Genomic DNA, 6,648 nt, shown 5'->3' with positions numbered 1-6,648 from the left:
AACTGGTTTATTGGTTGTTCCTTACTGAGGTAAATGTACAGAATCTTGAAGATGTTATTGACGCGCGTGCGAGCGGTAATGTAGCGCCTACACACAGACAGGTAAAACGGACATAAAGGTTCAGATATCTGTGTTTGTCGGCAGACAAACAGATGGCGATATCAAGAGACATGATTAACATATGGTGATGAAACATACATCAGTGGAAGGGTCAGGAAATTCTACATATGACCAATTGCATGAGATTCAAGACAGATTAATGGATACAATGCAATAGCATAATAAATGTGAAATGGAGAGACCTTTTTGGCGTCTTCACAAACAGAAACATACACAGTTTGATACAGAAGATTCGTTGGAACATTATGAGTACATGATTAGAATGCTTGCATGGCAATGCAAGTAGTGGTGATTGTACATACGTTAAGACAACAATGCTTAGGAGAAACAGACGGAAATATTGTATGGTTGAAATCGCGTTCCTGTAGAGAAAGAAAACGACGCGCCTGTTTTGTCCTGTCGACTCCGATGATGACGATCGACGAACACACGAACACACACGTGTTTGAAGAGACAGCGTCGGGGCTCTTACAAGTACTCTCCCAAGACGTGTAACGTCTGATTGTTTGAAGAGACGGCGCCGGGCGACGGGCTCTTACAATGTTCCCCACGTTTAGGCATCGATGCGGAAATTGTCTTGGCGACAATTGTAGTTGGCTCGAAGGGCTTGGGCTAGGGGCGGTAGGAGGCTGAAGGGCGGCACCGCCAGCAGGAGCTCGAGGAGGACGGGAGCTGGTTGAAGGGTGACGTCGGATGATCCTTCGTGGCCGGCTCGAGGGCTGAAGGATGACGCGGCTGATCCTGGTAGCCAGCTCGAGAGGGCGGCAGCAGGCTGAAGGATGACGTGGCTGGTCCTTCGTTGGTCAGCTCGTCCAGTACGAGTGCGGGCGGCTTCAGGTTTCCTGGAGGAGGTATCCAGGGCTCGGTGGTGGAGTGGGTCATCTCGGAGGGTCGGACTAATACTGAGAACTCAGGAACGGGCGGGAAACAGCGAGGCGGCGGAAGGGTCTATCAGGCGTGGGTCGTCATCTTGGGTCGGCCGGGTCCTTCGAGTCACTCCGGGGTCACCAGTGTAAGGACTGGGTTATGAGCGACATACTGGCTGGGTGTTAACTGGTTTATTGGTTGTTCCTTACTGAGGTAAATGTACAGAATCTTGGAAGATGTTATTGACGCTCTGCGAGCGGTAATGTAGCGTCTACACACAGACAGGTAAACGGACATAAAAGGTTCAGACATCTGTGTTTGTCGGCAGACAAACAGATGGCGATATCAAGAGACATGATTAACATATGGTGATGAAACATACATCAGTGGAAGGGTCAGGAAATTCTACATATGACCAATTGCATGAGATTCAAGACAGATTAATGGATACAATGCAATAGCATAATAAATGTGAAATGGAGAGACCTTTGGCGTCTTCACAAACAGAAACATACACACAGTTTGATACAGAAGATTCGTTGGAACATTATGAGTACATGATTAGAATGCTTGCATGGCAATGCAAGTAGTGGTGATTGTACATACGTTAAGACAACAATGCTTAGGAGAAACAGACGGAAATATTGTATGGTTGAAATCGCGTTCTGTAGAGAAAGAAAACGAGACGCTCCTGTTTTGTCCTGTCGACTCCGATGATGACGATCGACGAACACACGAACACACACGTGTTTGGAAGAGACAGCGTCGGGGCTCTTACAACCTCATCTTATGCACCATTGTGCGGCCTTTCCGCCGATATGTATATCTACCTTTTATATGCCCTGTAACGAATATTGTATGTATTTTTATGCTTGTCAGAAAACACAAATTCTGTATGGACGCAGCGGGGGCCCTCGGGTCGCCCGCTACCTTTCCGTCTGCTTTTCTGTCGAGAATAATAAAGAACCAGTCTTTTTTGACATTTCTCTTGAACCTCACATCAGCAATTTATTTCGTATCATGAAACAGTCTAATTCTGTGGTCAACACAAGAATTTAGCGTCTCTGACAACAACTTTTACACGAACTGTCGATGAAATATCAGTAACATCTCTCAATTAATATTATCTCTTAGTTTTACACAGAATCAGCTTAGTAATAATAATATCCCACATGCTATTTCCGTACACCCTGATAGCTGATATTAATCAGTCGTATCTTACATAACCAGTACCATACAACTTGTCAGCTAAAAATTATTAGCATTTACGAGAATGAAAAAATGTAATACTAATCTTTTACGCCACAGACATTTACAAAAATAGTGGCATTAGCAGCAAATGAAAAGCTCTTGAAAGAACTGCATTTTTGACAAATCTAAGACTGTTGTAATCTGTAAGAACAGACTAGAAATCATTGTTTTTAAGTTAATGACGTTTGAGATACGACAATACAAATACGAGTCATGTTATAGATCCTATTATACGACAGGCTTTCTGATTTTGTCTTGGTCCAGCTTTATTAACTACACCTTAGGAATGTATTCATCAGCACTAAAATCAGTATGTGCAACCCATCCTAATTAAGCTAATAAATCCGGAGCGTAGTTTTAGTTTTCTGTAAAAGAAAACTATTGTACCGGCTTTGTCGGTCCGTCCACATTTGTCTGTCCGTCTACACTTTTCTGTCCACCCTCAGATCTTAAAAACTACTGAGGCTAGAGGGCTGCAAATTGGTATGTTGATCATCCACCCTCCAATCATCAAATATACCAAATTGCAGCCCTCTAGCCTCTGTAGTTTTTATTTTATTTAAGGTTAAAATTAGCCATAATCGTGTTTCTGGCAACGATATAGGACAGGCCACCACCGGACAGTGCTTAAAGCTTCATGAGCCGCGACTCATATAGCATTATACCGAGACCACCGAAAGATAGTGGCCTTGATTATATGCTGTAGCGGCTGTACAGAAAACTCGATTGTGCCAAAGAAACATTGGCGCATTTTTTACTTATTTTTATTAGTCCTGAAGTCCAGCCCGCATATATGTAACTTCTCTGTTAGTCTGAAATGAAAATGTCAGATCAAATAAATAATCATGCTGTTAAACCCTGATGAAGTCCTCAAACAAATCTCTTTAAACTCAGAAGTGCATATATACTGCATATTTTCTTTGTGACAGCCTGAGTATTCATCTGGCTCTTACACATGCACAACACATGATTTATTTATTATATTACAAAAATATACATATATACAAGTAGCAGAAGAATTTACAGTATCATATAGAAAAGTACAAAAAGAATTTACAGTAGCATTATTAGAGAACAGTTACAAGAAGAACTTTTTTCCTTTTTATTATTGTGTGGCTGCTAAATGCACGTGACACAGTCTGACTACTGCATACCTCCACTGCGCATGCTGTGGGGTTGCCAAATACGTGGCGTACGTCGTACTGGATGCTGCATGTCGACATTGCTAGTTACATCTTGCGCAATCAAATGCTGACGCCATTACGACACTATTGTGTCTTGTGGCATGACAAGTGTAAGAGTGCGACGCTGCCTCTTCCAAACACGTGTGTGTTCATCAATCGTCATTCATCAGAGTGGACAGGACAAAGCAAGCGTCTTGTTTTCTTTCTCTGGCCATATGTAGAATTTCCTGGCCTTTCCATTGATATATGTTTCATCACTGTATGTTAGTCATGTCTATCAATATGGCCATCTGTTTGTCTGCCGACAAACACAGATGTCTGAGTCGGTATCTGTTTTGTTCTGTCTGTGTGTAGACGCTACGTTGCGGTCCGCACTGGCCAATAACATCTCTGCAGATTCTGTACATTTAATCTCAGTAAGGAACAACCAATAAACCAGTAAACACCCAGCCAGTATGTCACTCAAACCCCAGTCCTTACACTCGTGACCCCAGAGTGACCCGAAGGACCCGGCCGACCCAAGATGACGACCCACGCGCCGACAGACCCTTCGCCGCCTCGCTGCTTTCCGCCGTTCCTGAGTTCTCAGTAGAAGTCCGATCCTCCAAGATGACCCACCCCACCACCAGAACCCTGGATGCCTCCTCCAGGAAACCTGAAGCCGCCCCGTACTGCGTACTGGACCAGCCAACGTCATCCTTCAGCCTGCTGCCACCCCTCTCGAGCTGGCTACCAAGGATCAGCTGCCGTCATCCTTCAGCCCTCGAGCCGGCCACCGAAGGATCATCCGATGTCACCCTTCAACCCGCTCCCGTCCTCCTCAAGCTCCTGCTGGCCGGCGCTGCCCTTCAGCCTCCTATCCACCCCTAGCCCGAGCCCTTCGAGCCAACTACAATTGTCGGCAAGACAATTTCCGCATCGATGCCTCGCTTGTTTGGGGGGGGGGAACATTGTAAGAGCCCGTCGCCATCTCTTCCAAACAATCAGACGTTACCCACGTCTTGGGGGAGAGTATTTGTAAGAGCCCGACGCTGTCTCTTCCAAACACGTGTGTGTTCATGTGTTCGTCAATTGTCATCCATCAGAGTGGGCAGGACAAAGCAAGCGTCTCGTTTTCTTTCTCTGGCAGAATGCGATTTCAACCATACAATATTTCCGTCTGTTTCTCCCTAACCATTGTTGTCTTGATTTGTGTACAATCACCATTACTTGCATTGCGATGCAAGCATTCTAATCATGTACTCATAATGTTCCACCGAATCTTTTGTACCAAACTGTATGTGTGTTTCTGTTTGTGAAGACGCCAAACGTCTCTCCATTTTACATATATTATGCTACTGCATTGTATTCATTAATCTGTCTTGAATCTCATGCAATTGGCCATATGTAGAATTTCCTTGCCTTTCCATTGATGTATGTTTCATCACTGTATGAATGTCATGTCTTTCAATATCGCCATCTGTTTGTCTGCCGACAAACACAGATGTCTGAGTCGGTAGGCTATCTGTTTTGTTCTGTCTGTGTGTAGATGCTACGTTGCGGTCCACACTGGCCAATAACATCTCCGCAGATTCTGTACATTTAATCTCAGTAAGGAACAACCAATAAACCAGTAAACACCCAGCCAGTATGTCACTCAAACCCCAGTCCTTACACATGGAGACCTTTGACAGCTGTCGTGGTTCGACTGTGTAGGTGATGCCTGCATCACACATTGGTGATTCAAGACCGCGACTGTCGTAATTTGCTCATTAGGTACAACCAAATCAGCATCAATTGGCATAATTTGTAACCACGTCGCCGAGTTTGGCGACGTCCGCCAAGTGATAGTGAATGTGCAAGGCTGCACAGCACCTACACAGTCGAGTCATGACGACTGTCAAAAGTCGCCATGTCATGCCACATGACGCAACTGTGTCGTAATGTCATCACGACTGATGCGGCAGCGTCGGCATTTGATTACATCAGACGTAACTAGCAATGTCAACACGTGCCATCCAGTGTGACGTACACCATGTACTTGGCAACCCCAGTGGGGATGCGTAGTAGTGTATTTTGGCTCCTCCTTTGGTGGGGATGCACAGCAGTGTATTCTGGCTCCCTTTTTGTTATTATTCACACAATAACAAAAAGAAAAAAAGTTCTTCTTCTAACTGTTCTCTAATAATGCTACTGTAAATTCTTTTTGTACATTTTTAAGGTTATTATGAAAAGGCATTTTCATGACACTGCCGCAAAGGGGCACCCCAACACACCACTCCAGAGGGTGCCAGGGAAGGCGACCACCCCCTCCAGTTGACATCAAGAAAGCAGGGCCCCCTCTGTCGCCCCAGCAGATACCTGCTTTGATCAGACGTTACCTACGTCTTGGGGGGAGTATTGTAAAGTCCCTGCTCAATGCGTTTTCTGTAGTGTCTTCATAGTCGACCTAGGGTCGAGTGAACACTAATTATTATCATTATTATGAATTGTATATTTTATTGTTTGTTCAAGTGACCATGCATTATGTATATGTAACAGAGTATTTTTATATCAGACCAGACATTGTTAATCATTATGTTTTCAGCATGTACCTGTACTATTTTTTGTAGAGAAATAGTTTGACTTCAGGTCACCTGTAAATCTTTGTACTCGCGGTCTGTGTGTTATACCAGACGTCTGCACGCCGCTTTATAAGCGGTCGCTTCATCAATAAAGCAGCATTACGGGCTGCTCTAGGAGCAAGAGCCCGTGCTGGCACAAGGCCAGCTAAATCTGAAACAACATCAATAAAGCAGCAGTACTTGTCTTCCTGCTCATTATAGTCAGGCATAAATCGTCATGCCTTCACGGACATCGCCGTCCTGTAAAACCCATGAAATGTGGGCGTGGCCTGAATCATCAGCGACTGGCACATACAACTACGCATGTTTGTGATCTCATTTCAATGTGGCATTGTTGTCGTAAATGTTCATTATGTATGACGTCATGGTGTCGTAATCAGCTGATTTTTCTTTTTTTTCTTGAGGCCTGAGGTCCACGAATGATGCCGATCGGTCGCCAAACCTAGCCATTACGAAAGTTGCTGCCTTGAATCGCCAATATGTGACGCGGGCGTGATGGGGAGCCTTGCACACCGCCATCACTTGGCGGACGTCGTCAAACTCGGCGACGCGGTTACGAATCATGCCGATTGATGGCAACTTGGTCGTAATTAGATCATCATGGCTCCGTAATGAGCAAATTT

Source organism: Macrobrachium rosenbergii, chromosome 56 (genome assembly GCF_040412425.1).
Source record: "Macrobrachium rosenbergii isolate ZJJX-2024 chromosome 56, ASM4041242v1, whole genome shotgun sequence".
NCBI classification, from domain to species: Eukaryota; Metazoa; Arthropoda; class Malacostraca; order Decapoda; family Palaemonidae; genus Macrobrachium; species Macrobrachium rosenbergii.
This window is presented reverse-complemented; position numbering follows the sequence as displayed.